Raw genomic sequence first — 22,247 nt, forward strand, 5'->3', positions numbered from 1 at the left:
CTTCCAAGGCAGTCCTTCTAGTAATCTAACAACTCAGTGTCTGCCCTACTTACTTTTTTTAATCTGTCATGAGGCCTGAACTCTGGGCCTGGTCTCTGTCCCTCAGCAATTCAGCTCAAGGCTAGCACTCTACCACTTGAGCCACGGCACCACTTCCAGCTTTTTCTGCTTATGTGGTGCTGAGGAATCAAACCCAGGGCTTTGTGCATGCAAGGCAAGCATTCTACCACTGAGCTACCTTCCTAGTCCCCTACTTACATTTTAAAGGCTCTGCCCCCTCCAAATATTACCACACTGAGGGCCAGGTTGCCAACATAGAAGCCTGAGGGAAAGAATCAAAATACAGACAAACTTTAGCAGGAAATAAATAGGCTCAATGGCTTTTTCATGTGTGGCTGGTGTTTCCAACCAAGAAAATAGCTACTGCCTGAGCATGAGGAATACTCTGTTGTTCCTGTACCTAGTCAACTCTAGGTACATTCTTATAAGGCCTGCCATTTCTATGCCAGTCAAAGAATTCTTTAGCTTTCAGACAGCCTATTTTTTAAAGCATTAACGAGATGTGAAAATACTTCATTATAATACCCTTGGGAAATGCAGTTTGAAAGGATTCCATGCACTGTCAAGAGGAGAGCTAAGGGAAATGAGATCTCTAAAACGTCAATCAATTTTCACCTTTTCTTATAAAAGAGAAAATTAGACTTAGTCTAAATGTTCAATTGAAGTCAGTTTCTCACATAAATTGTAACAGATTTAATAAAGTATTTCATTTTCATTAAAGTCAGGTTATTGATCTGTATGTAATGATGTGGGAGGAAAAGCAGATTGGCAAGAACATGGAAATATTGATTATCTGTACATATAGAAAATAAATTATACACATGTGCAAATGTGTGCTTATATGCATATTCTCATATATTTTTATCCATGTATATATTTATATATTTATCCAGGTATATATAAAGGATAAATAAATATATACTTATAAATGTGAATATATATTCAATAAATCGCTACAGTTTTAAGCAATAATTATTCTATTTCTTCCTCTTCCCTACCTGCAATTAATTCAAACTTCTGTCTTTTCTTTACATCACCCCCTGCCTAATCAGATCCTAAAATATTTGATTGGAAACACATCCAAAAATCAGCTGGTGTTATTCTCTAGTCAATGCCATACATGGGGTGAAGACAATTTGACAATTAGTTGGTAATTCCAGTAGCAGAAAGAACAAAATTCCACTGGGAAGCTTTTCTTATTATGTTATTTTTCATCATAAATTTAACTTCATGCAATTAGTTTCCAGTAGTCCTAGAATTTTACACTAAGAAGAAACCCAGAGTTTGGTTTTTTCTGTTGTTGTTGTTGTTTTGTCAGTTGTGGGGCTTGAACTCAGCTTGGACGCTGTCCCTGTGCTCTTTAGTTCAAGGTGAAGCCACTGGCGCCCAGCTGAAACCCAGAGTTTGAAAAACCTTTTGTGAAATATTCAAACAGCATTAACATATCTTTTCCTCCAGCCAAAACTTATTTCCTTCAGCATGTCTTAATACATCCTCATTTCTCTGGTTGAACTAAAAAAAGTAAAACTACACTGGAAAACTTGTGAAAATGAAGGATGTACTTTAACTGCCAGGGGGAGTTGTTAGGAGGTTATTCTGTAACTTCTATGATTAAAAGTCTACCAGGACATAGAAGTAGAAGGAAAAAAAAAAGAACAGCAGCAGAGAGAGGAAAAAGAAAGCTCAGTGGGCCTAACATTCATTAGTCACTTTAGTAATAAAAAGGATTATTCATAGATGCCCTTAATACTTAAAAGAAAGTTATATTTAGAAGGAAAGTTTCAGAACTAGGTTAAGAGTCACCCTCAAGTTATTTTGCTAGTCAGCATTCAAAGACCTGCCCTAGTTAGCTGGAGTGGAAGTGGGATTCCAAGAAAATCCTTCCATGTAGGACACAGTGTGTGGCCAAGAAGGAATACTTCCCATTAGCGTTGACAAATGTCAACTAAAACAGAAAAACTCTCATTTTAAAGGCTCTCAATCACTCTGAAATCATGGAAATAAACTACCTAAGGTCACAAAAACCTAGCTGAAATAAATTCCACAGAAGAGAGGATTTTTTTTCCTGTTAAGCAGTGAGGGAACTATGAACAGTTATTTACTCACCCAGGGCCATTTACCAACGATGAACATGAATTCTGAATTGGGTTATGTCCTAAAAAAACACCTATGTGGGTTTTAGCAAAAGACATCAGTAAATAAGATGGGTTAGTCAAAGGAGAAATCTTGATCAACCTCAAATATGTGTTCTATTTTAGTCATGACATATGTGCTTAACTCTGTGCCAGCAAAAGAGGCTAGAAAAGGAAAGTGAAGGGTTTCACCACATGGTGGCTTCCAAAAATGCCTCCAGTTTGCACTTCCAACCTCTTGATTGTCAACTCAAACATACTGCAGGGCTACTAGAAAGGTGCTTTGCCTATGAAATGGGGTTTATACATACAGCAACCTTCAGGCAGGAAGATCAGCCTGAATGATCCAGATTAAGACCCAGCTGACTCAAAAATTACAAGCCAGTAAAGCCTATTCCAGAAACATTGCAAAAAAGGAAGATGGGGAAATAAGGTGGAAGAATAGATGTTTTTCAGACACAGAAAGCATTTGACTTTGATCACTCTTACTGAATTTGCAGATGGAAAAAGGAGCTTCAAGTCAAGGAATGGAGGTGGCTTTAAGAATACCCACATTTGACTGAAAGCTGGGAAGTGGGGATCTCATTCCTACCATCACAAGGATTCAATTCTGCCACCAACTGTAAAGAACTTGGAAGTAGCAAAGAAAGAGGCCCAGAAATCACCTTGGTTTAGACCCTGTAAAACCCAAAGGAGACCTAACTGAGTAACCCTTTGCCTGAACCTATAATTTAATAAGTAAAGGTCAGAGAAGCCACTAAATTTTGTGGTAACTTTTTCACAGTCAAGGGAAAAAATAATTGTTTCTGAGAGGTAAAATTGTTTCTGAGAGAATAGGGTGCTAATAAAATAAATGTACAAATCTAAGGAAGTGGTTTTGCAATTGGGTATTGGGGAAGAAATTTGAAGACTATTATGGAAAAGTCTGTATTTTACTGAATACAGAATAAATAATACTACATATATTTCTTAAACTGAAATCCATGTATATATACATATATATAATGCTGCATGTATTTCTAAAACTGAAATGCAGATATTAAAATGTTTCTGATGAGAGCTGGAAACAAAGTGAAGGATATGTCACTAAAAGTAAGAGACAAGGCCACTTGCTCTACTCCAGGACCAAGTCTCTGGGAATGTGCCTTACAGGACTGTGGGAAGCCAGCCTATGAAGCCAGCAAGGAACTTGGATGCTTAGTTGAAGCTATTTCCAGTAAATTGTTGAAGGACAACCTGTTTCCTTCTTGCTGCTTATGTAGTAAAATGCAAGAGGAGGACGATACATAGGAGAACATTTGACAATTTGGGTGATCCTCAGCCCAAATAGACAGCAAAAAAGACCTAAAGTTAAGGTATTTTTAGTCTAGAAAAGAGAAAGAAAAGTTGGAGTATGTGCCTTCAGTTCTCTGACACTTCAAAAAGATCTAAAGCTTGAGGACTATCTCATCTAAAGATAGGTGACACAAAGATCAATCTGGGGAGACAGAGGTGTGCACAGGTCTAGGATGACTTTCACTGGCTTTGAAGATGTTGAAAGTGTATTGGGGTCAGGTGATATAAGGTAATCTCCAAAATCTCTGAATGATCTTCAGACAAGAAACAGCAAGAAGACTTACCTTTAAATCCACATTAGACTGAATTCTGCCAACTATTTAAGGGAGTAAATTAGAATGAAGTAAAGCATCCTTTGGGCCAAGCAGATATGAAGCAGATAGGTATACTATGAAGCAGAAATACAGACCACATTATATTTTATGCCCTTGGAACTAGCACAGCAAATGTGTATGCGTCAAGCTTCTAAATGCATGGTAATTTGTTATAGTGGCATTAGAAAACAAATGCACTTGTGAAATGCATAATAAATCTTCCACCCAGCATGCAGGCTTGTAAGACAGAAACCAAAGTAGGAAGGACTTGTGTTTAGTGGGCCCACAATGCATATCTTCTGGAATGCCTTTGCAGGTAAAAGAAGTTGTATGGAGACCTGAGAGCTGCCCAAAATCATCTGATGAAAGGCATTGAGTCTCCCATGGTTTAGGAGACAAAGACTCACCAGAGCCTCAATCAAAACTTAAGTCATTTGAACAAAGGTAGAAGAGCTTGGCTAAATAAATTTTTTACTAAAGCTCAGCTTCAGCTCATCATATTTTTTTTCATTTTACATCTACCTTAAATGCTTAGTAAGAAAGGAATACCCTGTGTGGTAGAAGGTGTTATCATCGTCGACATTGTCATCATCACCATCATCATCATCATTATCATCATCATCATCATCACCATCACCATCACCATATCATCACCTTTATCTTCATCATCCAAATTCTTTCATCATGTGTCTACATTTCCTCTAATGAATTTAGTATGCAAATATACTTATCTTCAAGTACTTAGATGCCATTTTAGTATTGAAATTTACTATGGATTTTCCATTACTACTTTATTTTCTCTTGAATCTTGATCATATTTGAAACCTCTCTTAATGTCTAATAACATGTTAACACTAGACATAGTGCATACAGAGCTATTGAGAGGATAGAAGGCCCAGCACCTGGTGTTTGGTGTTTTCCTTAGATTTCACTAGGATGATATGTTTGTGTGAAGGACCACAGCAGTTCAGCACAGTTCACCCCATTTCACATGCAGGCTGCACAACTAGCAGTGTGACTTTATTACCATAGTAGTTCCTCTGGCCTTGACCATTGTATATCAGCTATTACTGTCTCCCAATGCATTTGGTGTGAGCTATGAATGTTATAGGCATAGAAATGTTTATAATGTTCCTTTATTTTCCTTTTAACATCCATGAAAGCAGGAATGATGAAGCATCCTTCACAGATCTCTTCTCTTTGTCTGGATAGATTATGTTTCATTTTAATCATTCAAAGTGCTGGCATTTCATTTTGTTGATTTTGGTTATCATATTCTTTAGTCTTCAAGCTTTAAGCTTATGCTGCTCATCTTCCTCTAATTTCCTAAGGTAAATTGTTGAGCATAGACATTCCTACATATATATATTCTATCTTTAATTACATTTTAGAGGTCTTTTTTCTAATATACATACTTCTTGTCATGAGTTTTCTTCTGTGGACTTTCTTTGAATCACACAAATTATGATGTCAGTTTTATTTCCCTTTAAATCAAATTACTTTCAACTTTCTCTTGAGACACTGTATTTGAACCATATGTTATTTAGAATTGGACGGAATGTTTAAGGGGATTTTGGTTCACTTTCTGCTACTGACTTCTAGTTTCTTTCTACTAAGAACATACTTTTTAAGATTTATAATTTTTTCATTTGTTGACACATGGAATTTTTGGTTACAATTTGGTCTGTTTTAGTGAGTGTTTATGTGAACTTGAAAACAGTGTATACCCCATTGTTGCTGACTGGCTTATTCTATAGATCTCAAATACATTGAGTAGACACAGTCAGGGCAACAATAACAATATCTTAACTGATTTGACACCTACTTACTCTACCAATACCAGATGGAAAATGTTAATTCTACTTTGGTTTTTTGTGTTTTCCCTCCTAATTGATCAGATTTCATCTCACATTTTGATAATGTGTTGTTTGATTTTACACATGAGAGATTGTCGAGTTCTTTGAAAGATAGCTTTGTATCATTATGCAATGCACTTTCAATTCCTGGTGATTCATTTTCTTGTTTCTGTCTTATATAAAATTGATATGGCTATCACAGCTTTCTTTTGTTTACTTGTTAGCATGATGTAGCTCTTATTACTTCATTTCAAACTGACCTTCACCTTTAAATTTAAAATAAGTTTATTGTAGACTTTGTTCCTTTCTCTTAAATCTACTGTCATTCATGTCTTTTATTTCATATATTGAATTAATTACTATTTATAGTGATTGCTTAAATGACAGGATTATTTCAACCAAATATGTTAACTCTTTTCTATACATTGCATTTTCTTTGTTTCTTTCCCATTTTAATGTCTTTCTAGTTTTATTTGTCATAGGTTATTGCATTTTAGTTACTTTTGTTTCATATCAAATATAATTTTACAATTTTTTCTTAGTGGTTGCCTTTGCATTCCCATTATACACTTAAAACTAATCTTTGATTTTCTTCAAATAGCATCTTACCTACTGTGATATTGCTATCTGAGAATAGTCTCTGCTCTCCCCTCCCTCATCCTTATGACATTCATATCACCCATTCATTTATCCGTGTTCTAAAGTACGTCAACATACTGTACGAGAACATAGTTGCATTTCAGATACATTTCAAATAAACTAAGTGAAAGATTTCATTTGACTTTCATTTATTCCTTGTATGAAATTCTCTCTTTGCAAACGTCTCAGTTTGGGGCCATTTTATTTTCCTGCTTCCTGAAGAATTATTTTCTCTCTTTTCTCCATGCATTACCTCAGTTTTTATTCTGAGAAAGTATTGATGTTGAGAGTAATTTAATTGAATATGGAATTCTAGTTTGATTGTTTGCTTTTGTTTTGTTTCTTGCTGATGAAAAGTCTCTTATCCTTTTTTAATTAAAAAATTATTTTACCTCCTTATGCTTAATTTCACGATTTCTGACTTTGGTTTTATATTTTAAATCTGAGTTTAATTTTCATGAAGGAATATGATGTTTATTATGCTTTGTTTCTTTGGTTTGGTTTGAGAGTCCTGGCTGGAGGGCCTGATGTTTATTATCTATCCATTTGGGAAAGTTCTTGGCTATTATTAATCAAAATATATTTCCTACCCCATTCTTCCTAGCACTGCAGTTGTGCATGTTACAATTGGGAATCTAGCTCTGAGTAGTTGAATGTTCTTTTCTGTTTGTTTTTTTCTAGTTATTAATTTTCACTCTGGATTTTAATTTGGTAAGTTTCTATTGACTTGTCTTAGAGTTCTTTGATATTTTTCCCTTTGGCCATATCTAGTCTTCTAATGAACCCATCAAAAGTATTCTTCATTTCAATTACCATATATGCCTGTGTAAAATATATATTTTCCTTGTACCATAGATCAAACCCTGAGCCTTATGATAGGCAAGCACTCTACCACCGAGCTAAATGCCCAGAGATATTTCTTTTATTTCTGGCACTTTCTTTTTATTAACTCTTGGAGTCTCCATTGCTTTGCCTAAATTATCCATCTATTTTCCATTATAGATATAATATCCCTCACAGTTAACTTTCCCATCTGTTAAATTCACCATCAATATCATCTCTGTCTGGCTTCAATACTTGATTTATCTATCCAGGCTGTGTTCTTTTTTCTTTTTCACCATGCCTTCTCCTTTTTTATTGAAATTAAGCCAATATAAGATAATAAGATAGCATTGTTTGGTGTTATGTTAATCTGACCTAAGGCCTGTGCTGCATTTATTGTTTAGAGAAGTTAAGGTACTGAGGGCTCAAATTTCTCCTATGCCCCTGGCTTATTCTCCTTTCTGAAATTTAATTATTCCTCTCAGAAAGCATCATTAAGCAGTCATACAAAGGGTTTTCAATCCATAATGTCAGTTTTTGAGTACAGATGCATCTTGATCTGTCTTGAAATCTTGTTGGTATAATAACAGATGCCCCTCAGTAGATGAAAGGACCAAGAAAATGTGGTATATATACACAATGGAATTCTATGCCTCCATCAGAAAGAATGACATTGCCCCATTTGTTAGGAAATGGAAAGACTTAGAAAAAATTGTATTAAGTGAAGTAATCCAAGCCCAAAGAAACATAGGTCCCATAGTTTCCCTTATTTGCAATATCTAGCATATGTCTGAGTCAAGCAGAAAAGGTCAGATAAGTTGATTGTTTCTAACACATTTATAAGATTATTTCTTTGTTGCTTTTTATGTCCCTCCCTCACAGTATAACCCCTGCTTTCACTGTATTTGATGTTGGTATAATTTGTGGAGGGGAAGGGGAAAAACAAATCATTTAAATAAGGATACAGGTGGACCCATTGCAACAATGAGATGTACAAGTCATTATGTGGAAAACAAACTTTACAACTTGGGGGGGGGCAGGGAGGATTCGGTGAGGGGGTGGGGGAAGGATGGGAAGGGTAACAAAGAAGGAGGCTACAATGCTTGATAAGAAATGTACTCATTATCTTGCCCATGTAATTGTAACCCCTCTGTATCGTATTTTCACAATAAAAAGAAAAAATAGCAGACTATGGAAGGAAGGATGCCTTCTGTAATCTCTTAATTTAAATTTCAATCTCTTGTGCCTGTTCATGAAAACTGACTGGCCCAAATCTTACCTCCTCCCTCTGAGACTTGAAAGGTAAAAGTTAGAGGGGGCTGAATGTGAAAGAATGCCCTTCCCAGGCTTTATATGGCCTTCTCTCTACCACAACAGTATTTTTTTTAATGTCCCATGCCTAGGGAATAGTTATGTGCAAAAGCCCTATCACAGTTTGGGTTCTTCAGAAATCCGATATTAAGACCATCAAACAGGCAGATTTATGCACAATAGTATTTTGGGGTGGCAAATGTTGTCAGTATCTATTACATTTTTCCTCCTTCTATCAGAGTCTCAAAGGTGTCTTCTAGGCTCTTCTCAATGAGAACTTGATGGAAATTCTAGAAGTAAAATGCACAGGAATCTGAGAGCTTTCTTTACCTGCTGCCTCCATGGCTTTTTCATTTTCAAACTGATCTACACTCAGTGTCTAGTATTTGCCCAAATTATCATTTAAGTGTGTCTTCTCTTAGCTGAGGGCATTGATGGTTTTCATCACCCAAAGATAGATCTGAGCACCTTGGGCTAAATCCTCTCTAATGCTCCAGTGATAGGTTGTCCTATCACCTCACTCCTCTACTGGGGTCCAGAAAAGACCTTCTTTTTCAGATTTTTGTTTATTTAACATTTGCAGCAGGGTACAAACATAAGATTGGTTACTTTTAGTCTGTGATGTTTGCTTTTACATGCTAACTTGAATAGACCATGAAATGCCTCAGTATCTGCATGAACATTATTCCCAGTGTGTTTGCAAAATATTTGTGGAAGAGATTAGCATATACCTCCTTAGAAGGATAAATCAGACAGCCTCCCAAGGTAGGTGGTTTTCATCCAATCCATAAAGTTAAAAGAAAAGATGAGTTCATGCTTTGCATGAATGAATAGAAACATCAATTTTCTACTTCCCTACCTGATGCTTACTCTCAGTCCTTCAGATTTGGATTTATATCTGATCCATCAGCTCTCTGGTCAGGTTTCTAAACAACACTGGGTTACTAAGCTGACTTAGATACTCTAGACCCTGATTGTGGAACTTCTCAGTCTCCATCATCACATAAACTAATTTCTGATTATCAATATTTAACACACATACCAGATGTACATACTTGTTTCTCTGGAGAGATATTACTAATACATAAGCTCAGTATAGATTTCAGAGTTGAAATGGAAATCGTCTATATATATATATACTACAGACTTCAGCATACAGAATATATACTCTGGAATTGTTTCACTGTGAGCAACAAGGTAGGTCCCTGTTGGTCCGATTCTTGGTCCTTAGACATATGTAATTATATTGCCTCACACTGAAGCGTTGAAGCCTTCTCACACATCATGTTGCTATTAACTTGAAGATTTCCTTGGGCTTCCACAATGCTACATGTCTAAACTCCAAAAATTATTGCAAATGAACTAAAATGCCTCCTTCCCATGGCATACTCATGCTATGCAATAGATTTATTTTTATTTTTATTTCACCTCTCTGCCCTTCATCATGTTGCTTTATTTGGCATATTCAGGGGAGTGACTGGATCTGACATGTGTCTTTCCTAATAGTCTTTTCTATTTTAATCACTGTGGTTTAAATCTGGCCTGAATTTTTCTCTGCCTGGATACAAGGATGGAGATAGATGGCTATGCTGACTCTTAGGTAACAGAAATACAACGTAGTATGAAAACCATTGGTTTTGGTATTTTCTGATAGATGTTTATACATATGTATTTCCAGACTTGTTTTGTCCTCATCTTTCAGAATTGTTTCGTAGCTATTCTAAAAGCTAAAATCTGAGGATCACTGTCCAAGTCATTTTAGGCAGAAAATCCATGAGGCTCTACTCCCAGTTAACTAGCTACTACTGTAACTGGCTCAAATGACAGCAATGAGAGAGCAAGATGAGCAAGAGTTTAAGGCCTTGAGTTCAAACCCCAAAATCAGCAAAACAAAACAAAACAAAAACCTCAATGACAAAAGCCATCTTGACTGAGTTTGGTGGTTCTGCTTTATAATCTTGGCTATTTGTGGGGTGAAAGCCAGGAAGATCACAGTTCTAGGCCACCTGTACAAATGGTCTCAAGAACACATTTCAGCTAATAACAATTGAGCATGACAGTATGTACCTTCTACATGAGAAGCATAAATTGGAGAATTATGGCCTAAAACAAAAAGCAAGGCTAGATCTCAAAACAAAAGGTACCATTTTTATTAATCATAGTGAAAAAGAGCTAAGATCATAGCAAAGGAACTGCCTAGCAAGTATGAAGATTTGATCTCAAACTTCACTATGCCAAAAAATAAAGTCAGAGTACTTCATACTTATTAGCATTTACATTATCCCATACTTTTAATGACAATTGTATATCTCAACACTTTATACCAATACTTAAATTTCTATTTGCATTGCTGACTGGTATTTCCATACAGGGACGAGTCTATGTGCCTGTGAAGTCCAATATTGTCACTAAGCCACTCAGCATTAGCATCAGAATGGTAAATGACCAGCCCCCAAACCCAGCTTGAAGCTCTTCTTTCTCAAATTGTTTTTCCAGAAAACACAAAAGTTTACAGGTTATTAATCTATTGTGGAAGGAAATGGTAGGGATGACAGAAACGTTGAGTGAGGCAGAGGAGACAGAACAAATTGAAGGGATACTACTTACCTGACCACTACAGGACATGAACAGTAACTAACTGATAAACCTTACAGGACACAGTCTTATAGGAGACTTAACTTCATCCTAAGAAAGTAGTAGTGAAGATTCATGTCTTAATCCTGAAGTACTTTTGTGATCTTTAGGATTAACTCCTAAAATGCATCATTGGGTTACTATTCATAAAGTAGATGATAAAACATCTTTTAAATTAAAGTAAGAGTTGTATACCATCATAGAAGCTGACATGTCTTATGCCTCTAAAAATTAATACAAATGAAAATGTACGCATTATCCTGCCCATGTAATTGTAACTCCTCTGTACAGCATGTTCACAAATAAAATAAAATTAAAAAAATTAATACAAATGAAAGAAAAGTCTGACATGAAAAATGCAATAAAAATGTAAAGTTCATTTGCAATTAAACTGTCATAATCATTACTAACCTAAGTATAACTTTGCACAAAATAATTAAACAGTGAATTAGGAAAAAAGCCTACAAATTAGCAAAGTGATCATAAAATACTTATAAGTACAAATGAATTATATACTGTATTATTATTTTGACTTTCAATCATGGAATGCCAAAATGTTCTTTCTCAAAATGATGATCAATTAAAACTATTTAAAGAACTACATGCAACAACAAAACTTAACAGGCTTGGAATTATTAAGCATAGGAGCTCAGACAGCTGAAATAAAAAGAAGAAATTGCAATGGTTTTTCTAATTCTAAAAATGCAAATCAGCATAAACACCATTCCAAAATTGTTTATTTAATCCAGTAATGTTTGTATAGGCAGACAGTATCTTTATTAACTAGCTATGTTTGTCAGTAGATTAATCTTCAGATTTCTTGATAAGTAAAAATATGGTTTATTAACATAAATTTTACTTATTGTTAGATGAAGTTACAGTGGATGCACATGTAGGAGAAAACATTAACTTTGTCCTGAATTTCTTCAGAGAACTTACTGTCAGGTCTCAAAATCAATAAAGAACATAAAATTACTCAAGAAAGCAAACATATTTCTTCACAAGGTAACTATACATGTCAGATGCTAAAGTTTACCTGACTTGAATGAACATTGTGTATGTGTGTGCATGTGTGTCTGTGTCTGTCTGTGTGTCTGTGTGTGTTTTACATGCACATACCCATGCTGGCTCCAGGGCTTGAACTCAGAAGGTCACACTCTTACTTAGTTTACTTGCTGATAGCTGGTACTTTACCAACTTGAGCCATACCTCCCCTCTAACTTTTTACTGGCTAAGTAGAGTCTGACAGATATTTCTTCCTGGGTTCGCTTCAAACCACATTCCTGCAGGTCTCAGCTTCCTGAGTAGCTAGGATTATCTGTGTGAGCTACAGGCACAAGGTGGAACACACTTTTTCTTAACCAACTTAGAAACCTTTGGATAGTTTTCTGTACTTAGTTCTGCAATTCTCAGTGACTCTTTATATTTTTTATTTACATTTTTTCAGGGTTGGGGGTAAGAACACTTCACATGAATTCTTCCCTCAACAAACTTTAACTGCACAATGCAGTGAGTGATCGGGACAAAGTTGTACAGAAGATCTTCATATGTACTCAGTTTACATAAACTCAATCTCATGCCTCTTAAAGAACCATTCTTGTCCCTGCTCCTCTGGCCCCTCCTGCACCATTCCTGTGCATCTGACAATTCTAGATAACTCAGGTTAAGTGGAATTAGGTAAAATGTGGTCCTTCTGTGCATGTTTTATTTCAGTTAGCATAGTGTCATCCTGCTTCACCTATTTTGTGACATAAGGTATAAGGATTTCCCTCTTTTAAAAGTTGAATGTATCAGTTGAGTGCAATGGCTAATGCCTATAATCCCAGTTATTCAATAGGCAGCGATTGGGAGGACCACAGTCTGTGCCTCCTCTCAGCAAATAAACTATGTGTGGAAACTCACATCTATAGTAATTCAAGCTACATGGAAAGCATACGAGGATCCAAGGCCAGCCCCATTCGACCAGAACTGTATTAGAAAAATCAATAAAGAAAAAAAAAGTTGTTGTTATAGTTCAAGTGGTAGGGCTCTTGCCACATCTAGTGTGAGGCTCTGATTTCAAACGCCAGTACTCTAAAAAAAAAAGAGTTGAATAATCCATAGTATGTATATAGTACATATATTTATTCATCTGTCAGTGAACAGGTGGTTTACATATCATTTCTATTTTCGGTAATGTCTTTTTTTTCTTTTTTATTGTTATTGTAGAATTGAGATACAAAGGGTTATAGTTACATAAATCAGGTAACGAGTAATAAGTACAATTCTTTTTGAACCATGTCTCCCCTTCCTTTGCTCTCTCTCTCTCCTGGTTTTTTTTTCCTTCTGTCCCCACCCACAAAATATCCAGCTCATCTTCCATATAGTATCTAGTGAGTATTACTGTTGTATTTGTTCACTATTGTTCTACCTTTTATGTGTCTTATCCTCCCAAATGCAAACTAACAATTAATTTACAAGTAAACACACTGAATGATTTATATCTATCTATCTATCTATATATATATATATATGCATACCCAGTGGGACATGATATATTATATAGGAATCTAGTCATTCCCATCCTGAGGCCAAAGGAGGATGTGCATAGATGCCATTGTTGCTATTTGTTTTCAATAATGTCTTAATGGAGATGGTAATGCAGATTAATTTAGAGAATATTGCTATTAATTGTTTTGAATTAAGTATATTCAGAAATGGCATTAGTGAGTGATCTGGGAGTTCTACTTTTAATTTTTTGTGTAATCTCAAAATATGCATTATTGGAATGTACATTCCAACTGGACTGGGCAGGTTAAAACTTCCTTTCTACATTCTCACCACCAGGTCATCTCCTCTTTCTCTACTCTTTGTCTCTCTCTGTTTCTCTCATATTGCTCTCTTCATAACACTCTCCTTCCTCTTCCCCCACCATCTCTCTCTAGAATATTTCATTCTGGTTTTAATTAGCATTTCCACAGTGATTCGTGATGTTGAGAACATATTTATGTTCTCACTGGTTACTGAATGTCTTGACTATGACTATGCACAGCAAGTTCAAAGCCAACCTGAGCTACAGAGCATCCCTGTCAGATTCCATTTGTAAATTATGTTTCTTATTTTTGTTTTAATCTGGAGTTGTCTGATACCCTTATGTATTTTTAATATCAACCCCTTATCAGATAAATCTAGATGTTCCCTCCCATTCTGCCCATTCTGTTCTTCTGTTGTTTTCTTTGCTTGTGGAGTTTTTAGTTTGATGTTGTCCCACTTGGTTAATTCAGTTTTGATGCTGTGCTTTTGGTTCAAATTTTTAAAAATGAATAATAAGCCCTAGGTTGAGAAGATGTTTTCCCCTATGCTTTCTTCTAACACTCTTATGATTCCAGAACTCAGATTTACATTTTCAATTCATTTTGCATTGATTGTGTGTGATGTAACATAGACTCCAATTTCTGCATATGGATATCCAATTTCCTCAGTCTTTCTTTATAAATAGACTGTCAAGTGTCCCATTGTGTATTCTTGACATGATTATCAAAGATCTGTTAGCCATTTCTGCTTGCATTTCATTCTGAACTCTGTTCTATTTCACTTCTCCTTATATGTATGTAGATAGACCTCCTGCTTTAATTACTATAGCTATATAAATGTTTTAAAACTGGGAAATATACCTCTTGATTTTCTTTTTCCCAAACCCTCCCTAGCTACTATGGTCTTTTGTGGATCAATACAAAGATTAAGGTTTTCTGTTCTATTTTTACGAAAGAATTATATAAATGGATGTAGCTTGCATTTAATCTGTTGACTATATGAAGTAAAATCATATATCTTTATTCCTATTTATGACTTTATTATAAATGAGATTGCATTGAAAATTCTTCACCAAAGAGCTTGTTGTGAGAATTTAAAAATGCAACTGATTTTATGTTGCATTTCTATCATAAAACTTAACTGTATTTATTTACTAGTTGTAAACTTTCTGGAGTCTGTGAGATTTTTCTATATTAAAAAATTGTGTCATTGTAAAAACAAAGATAATGTTATTTCCTCCATTTTAATTTGGAGGTCATTTGTTTCTTTCTCTTGGTGAATTACTCTGGCTAAGGTTAACATTGCTCTGCTGAATAGAAGTAGGAAGAAGGAGCTGACAACATTAACACACACCTGTAATCCTAGATACTCAGGATGCTGAGTGTTGGAGATCTCAGTTTGAAGCCAGCTCAGGCAGAAAAGTCTATGAGACTCATATCTCCAATGAACTTCCAAAAAGTGGAAACTAGAAGCTGTGGCTCATGTATAGAGCAATAGCTTTGAGCAAAACAGCTCAGGAACAGTGCCCATATCCTGAGTTCAAGCCCCAGTACTGTAAATTTTTTAAAAGAATAAAGATGGAAAGAAAAGAAAATATCAACTAAGGAACATACTTCCCTTATACAGACTACAGAGATAACACAGTTTTTCACTATGGAGCTTCCCATCATTGTACTTTGTTATATTGAGATAAAAATTTCCCATACCTATTTACTGAGAGTTTCTATTCTTATGAAAGGATGTTATATTATGTCAGTTTCCTTTTTCACACTTATGAGACTATTGTGTGTTTTCAATTTATTAATTAACTATCAAAGCCCACTTACTCGTTATGTATGATCATTTTTATTTGTTACTGGATTCAGCTTCAGATTTACTCTTATAGGTACTTATTATCTTATTAGTACTGGGGCTCAAAATCAGAGACTGGACACTATTCCTTACCTAAAGCTGGTACTTTACCATATAAGCCACAGTTCCACTTCCAGCTCCATGGTAATTAACTGGAGGTAAGTCTCATAGACTTTCCTGCCTGGACTTCTTGGAACCACAACCCTCACATCTCAGACTCTTGAGTAACTAGGATTAAGATGTGAGCCACTAGTATTCAATTTAGCTTGTTAGTTTTGTTTTTTTTTTTTTTTAATTGGGGATTTTTGTACCTGTGTTCATCAGAAGTATGGCCTGTAATTATCTTGTAATGTCTTATCTGTCTTGATATTAAGGTAATTCTGGCTTCATAAAAGGAGTTTGGGAGTATCCATTCTCAAATCTGGGGAAGAATGTAGAAAGCATTGATAATAGTTTATCTTTAAATATTTGGTAGAATTTACCAGTAAAACCATCTGACCTTGAGCTTTTCTTTGTTGGGAAGCTCTTGGTTAGTGGTTTAACATCTTTATTTCCTTATTCATTTTGTCAAATAATCTATCTGGTCATAATGCAGTCTGGGTAGGACTGAGCACTGCTAGGTTATCATCTAATTTGTTGATATATAATTGTTTGTAAGGGTGTCATTGTAATCCTTCATGTCCATCCCAAGGGACAACATTGAGGCAAGCAGGCACAGGAGAAAGATCATTATAAAGTTTATTAGAGAGGCCATATTTCCTGAGAGAGGGAGCACATGGTATTGGTCCCTATTCTAGTGGCAGGAGGCTCTGGGGGCAGGTAGTGAGGTAGGTGTCTGCATAGTAGGTCTGTGCGGACAGAGGGAGTGGTGAGAACTCTAGGTCAAGGAGGAGCTCAGGTCTGGGTAGATTTGAGGACCAAAGGTAGGGATAATACTAACACTCATGACCTGATTCTATTTCTGTGATAGTTATGGTTTTATTTTAGTCTTTTCTCTTAGATAACTTAATGGTTCATCAATTTTATTCAAAACATAACTCAGATTTATTTGGAAAATTATTTTATTGTCTCTATTTTTATTATTTCCTCTGTAGTTTTTACTCTTTTCTTCTCTCTGCTCACTTTGACCTTAACTTATTCTTCTCTTTCTAGTTCCTTGAGATGTAAATCTAGGATGTTCATTTGTGATTTTTTTTCATTTTTAAAGATTCTATTGTTTCAGAACTTTTCATATATCTTCCCATTTCCTTCTATCAGTAGAGAAATTTCTATGAAGAAGTTCACTAATAGTCATACTACAGCTCACTTTACATGATCAGTCAGTCTTTTCTTGCTATCTTCAAAACTGTCTTTGCCCTTGACTTTTGACAATGTAATTATAGTATGTCACAAAATAAACTTCTTAAAGTTCTTCCTATTGTCACCAGACAGAGGTGAGGTTTAGTGAAAGCTTCCCTTTAAATGTAGGAACCCTTCACTCAACTTCACTTGACTTTGATCGCAATATATGAATTTCTAGACAAGTCATAATACTAAGAAAACTTGGCAGAGTTTTCTTAAGTAAATAAGCAGACAAGCAAACATTCACAGACAGGCGGGCAGGGGCACACTCTAATAGAGTGTGGGTATTCTTATAGGGAGAGACACACAGGTCCTTGGGCTTTTGGAGTATTTATATGGTAAAGAAGGGGGTCTGGCTTCAAAGTTATGCAAAGCTGGGTTCTTTGTCTATGCTCTGACCATATCTGGTGTTATTTTCTGAGTTTCTAGGTAAGAATATATCCTGCCATAAAACAGATCCTTACCCTTGAAATAAAGAGACACCCTGCTATCTGCATTTTGGGGAAGGTGGCTTAAGGCACACATAAATGTATCCCTCAGGAAGCAATGCATGCTGTTGTCTCTCTTTGAAGCAAAGATGGCATTTCTAAGTTTCTAAATACGATATTTTTAAGTTGCCCTCACCAGGCCTCAGTTTCTTTAAATTATCCTCAATTTCCTTAAGTGTTCCTGTTTCCTTAAGCTATCCTGTTCCATCACTGCTATTTTAAAGTTCTATGAACCCTGAGAAGAATCCTTTTTCCTTATTAACTTTGAGGTAATTTCTGATATCACTCTAATTTAATTTTATTGTCAAAGGGGTTACAGTTACATGAGTATGGTAATGAGTGCATTTTTTGTCGAACACTGTTACCCCCTCCCTTGTTTTCTCCCATTTTCTCCCTCAAATCCCCCCACAAGTTCTAAACTGTATTTCCAACATAGTGTCTTGTGTGAGTATCACTGTTGGATTGGTTCACCCTTTGTCCTTTTTCTCACCATTTTGTTATTCTTCCCATCCCCAAATCAGATAAACATATATACAAGACACAGGATACCAAAATCAAAAACAGTGATAAAAGAGGGAGAAAAAAATAGGAAGAAAGAACTTCACACAGTACATTAAAAAAAACAGAAACAAAAACAAAGAAAAAAAAACAATACTTCATCAGAAAGAACGACATAACCCTATTCATAAAGAAATGGAAAGACTTGGAAAAAATTATGTTAAGTGAAGTAAGCCAGACCCAAAGAAACAAAGCCTCCATAGTTTCCCTCCCTTTTAATAATTAGTATATGTCTAGATCACAAAGCTCAATAGCTTTGTACGTATGACTATATAAAATGATGCTAATCAAAATGAGCTCAAAGATCTGACATTACTTTTAGATAAGCTTTTCCCACTTTCATTTTGTCTTCTTTTTCTTGGACCTTTACATGTGTACAATGTATGCTTGGTGCTGTCCCATAATCGTCTTAGGTTTCTTTTCTTCTTATTATCTTTTTATGCATTTTATTTTCTTTTACTACTTCTGAAAATAACTTCATATGTCCTGTCTTTAAGTTCATTGGTTGTTTTTGTCTTCATCATGTTTACAATTAAACCCCTATAGAAGGCTTTAATCTGTCTATAGGTCATTTCACTTCCAAAATGCTTCAGTCTTCATTATTTCCATCTCTTTGTTAATTTTCTTATGTGGTTTGTGTGTAATTTTCTTTAAAAATTTTAGTTATAAACGAACTTTACAACTTTGGTGGGGGGGGAGGAGGGTTAGGTGGCAGGGGTGGGGGAGGTCGGGATAGGAAGGGGAAACAAAAGAAGAGGCTACAATGCTTGATAAGAAATGTACTCATTATCTTGCCCATGTAATTGTAACCCCTCTGTACAGTATTTTCACAATAAAAAAGACAAAAAATTAGTTATGTTCTCTTGTAACTCACTGAGTTTAAAATTTTATTCTTAAAGTTCTTGTCAGTTAACCAACATTTATTCTTGTTCATTTGATAGTATTTTAAATTTCCTGATTCTTCTTGTGAATAACATCTCTGCTTGAGACTCTGCACCTGTACAGAAAAACATTCCCTCCTTTAAAGACTGGCTTTGTCTAGGAAATAACTTCCCTTATCACTCTGCCTACAGATTCTAGGACTTGAATCCTAGTCTCCAACAATATATTGTTTCCACAGGTATCTAGTCTCTTCAAGTATCTAGTCTCCTATTCACACTTTCCACCTAAGCTCTTGTTCTCTTAGGAACTATATCATCACCAATTTTCTACATCAGGTGAGACAGAAACAAATCCCTTGGACAATGCAGTGAGACTCTGGGGTGGTGGGGTAGGGTATGCTCAGTTTTTCCCTCCCTTCTGGGGACAAATCTCTCAGAGCTTTACTGGCTGTACCTAAATCAAACTCAGACTTTGCTGTGTGAAACAAGCCGTACACAACCCTTGGGGAGTATGCTGTAAGGTCTTGGACGTTATGTTTATTCAACCTAGGCCTTTGGGAGAAGTTTCATTGTCTCTTGGAGCTAGGATGTGCCTACTTGGAAAATGAACCAATTCAGATAATGTAAAATTATTCTTCAAGACCTTCCAGTGCTGTTGATCTCATTTTTTCTCATCTGGAGTAATGTAACTGACACTACATTATTCTGATGTTCTCTATGATTGGTTTGTTGTCATTTCAATCTTATTTAGAGCTTTAATCATACTAGGAATAATTTGCAGACACATTTTTTTGTCTTCAGCGTTAGTAAATTTTTCTTCTAAATCATGACTTACTCTAGAAAGAAAGATGGTTGTTTTTATTAACTCATTTATATTTACACTGCCATTTTTCTTCCAGATCTTACAATATCATAAAATACCAGAAATGGCTCTAAAATATTATCATATATCTTTTCAAACATTCACTGAATATTCACCATATGTGAGTAGTTTCTTACTTGGCATTTCCTATAGTAACTCATTCACACTTCATAAATATTTTAATAAGACTATTATCATCACCATCACACACGATGGGAAAAATGAAGTCTCCTGAAGACAGATACACATTTTATATTTATCTATAAATTTTGGATTCATCCCCACACAGATAAAGACATGTTCTTGTAATGTGTTACAATCAGAAAAGTGTCTAGTATTTCAATTTTCCATAGATATAATCTGCTTGTGTCATGTGGGATATCAAGAGTATGGTAATTCTTTAGAATGGATTGCATTCTACCTAGACTGAGCTAGGGTTCCCTAAAATCTCACATTGCAACAATGGCTTTTGTGTAATGATTTATTGAGAAATTGTTTTTATGAAGAGCCTGTAATATGAGTGAAGCACGATGTCCAACAAGGAGAAGTCCAGAAAATCATGACACTAGCTTGGAGCTACTTCATTCAGATCTCACAAAACATTCTGGAGTTTACATATACAGTTGCCATGCTTTGTGGTGAAGATGCTAGAGATTCATTCTTCTATTTGATCATTCATGGATATATAGTCATCTGTTTGCAAGAAAACCCATATTAATATGAGTCCGGCATTTACTCAGAAGAGAGTTTTAAATGTGTTTTCCATTTGGTACCCAACACTCAACAGTTCAGTAACATAGAGCAGCCCAGCACTAAGTATCTGGGAAAGACACTAAGAATGTTCAGTTAGTGGAGAAAAAAATGGTATATTTCTGACAGCCACAATTCCTTGATCCTTTGGACCAATAAGAGGTACAGAGTTTAAGCAGGGAAACTCAAAATGCCATGCAAAGTATATGCAGTAAAGTCTAAGTGAAAATAAAAACTTAATGCATCTTTGCTGGGTGTTGATGTCTCATATCTTTAATCCTCACTACTCAGGAGGTTGAGATCTAAGGATGTGGTTCAAAGCTAACCTTGGCAGAAAAATCCATGAGACTCTAATCTCCAATTAAGGAGCAAAAACAGCCGAAAATGGAGTTGTGGTTTGAGCGGTAGAGCACTAGCCTTGATTGAAAAAAGCCAACCAAGCAGCCCCCAAACTAACACACACGTAAAAATTTCTTGGGAGCCTGAACCCGCAACGTCAGGCCTGGCTGACGTTCTAGCAAGGGGTCTATAGAAAAAGGGGCAGTCCAGACCGACGTACCAAGAGAACTGGATGGCCAAGACATAACATTTCTCCAGCTCTAGCGACTCCTGAGAACGAGAAGTCTGCAAAGTGTGTGTCCGGTGCTGCTTCTCTCTCCAGATCTTCTGGAAGCACTAACTCTGTGCTTTGAGGCTCTTGATTCTTGGAACCACTGGGATGGGCCTCTGGTTATGGTGGTAGGCTTGGAAGAGTCGCTGCCATTTGTAGAGATTCGGTCTGCCCTGTTTGAGAACCAAGCTCTTTCACCCCATCAAGCTATGCAGTCCCAGCCCCGAGCTTCGGGCAGCTTTCTCGGTAAGCTGGATTAGTGTTGAGTGGATTGATGGACGCTCAGAAGAGCGCAATCCCTGAAGACTTGCTAACAGTTCCTGGCACACAGAGCACCTACTATTACACGTTCTCTGACCAGGGTAGAATTGAGTCGCCTCGCCAATTTATTTCCTATACCAAAATGCACCCCAACCCAAAGAACCTGCCTCAGCTGGACAACATGCTTCTTCAGTATCTGAGCCAGCGTTTACACTGATCAGAGGGGTTGAGGGAAGCCCTGGCTTCTGCCTAACTTCTACTGCGCTTCAGAAAGTCTAGTAGTCTGAAGGTTTGAAGACCCCATGGACGAAATACCAGATTTAAATTTACAGCATGAGTTGAGGCTGAAGAGAAGAGAGAAATAGCTTGGTGAAGTTGAGCAAAATCTTCCAGAGGAGAGGTCACGCACCATTTAATATTTTCCATCTGGATAGGTGAAAATTGTTCTAAAACAATTTGTGAACAAAATTTGGAGTTGGGCCTTACATACCACAAAGGTATTTTCATACAGTGTCTGCTTTTGAGTAGAGAATCCTCAGACTAAGATAATAGATACATCCACTATTTTCTGTCTTTGAGAGACTTTTGTTTCTGTGGAAGACATAATCACTAGAGTGTTTCCTCAAATAAAATATTTTTAAAAGTAAAAAGAAAAAAACCTTGAATCTTAAACCTCTAAAAGGTGAAAAAGTTAAACCAAAAAACAATAATAAGCTTACTCAAACAGAGCTTGAATATGGTAGAAGCAG

General features: G+C 35.9%; 1 pseudogene; it reads left to right on the forward strand.

Moving 5' to 3' along the window:
* LOC105999280 overlaps window positions 1-21,715 on the forward strand; it is a 49,133-nt pseudogene extending 27,418 nt beyond the window's left edge.
* Window positions 21,716-22,247: the final 532 nt, after the last annotated feature.

Source organism: Dipodomys ordii, unplaced genomic scaffold (genome assembly GCF_000151885.1).
Source record: "Dipodomys ordii isolate 6190 unplaced genomic scaffold, Dord_2.0 Scaffold186, whole genome shotgun sequence".
Lineage (NCBI taxonomy): Eukaryota > Metazoa > Chordata > Mammalia > Rodentia > Heteromyidae > Dipodomys > Dipodomys ordii.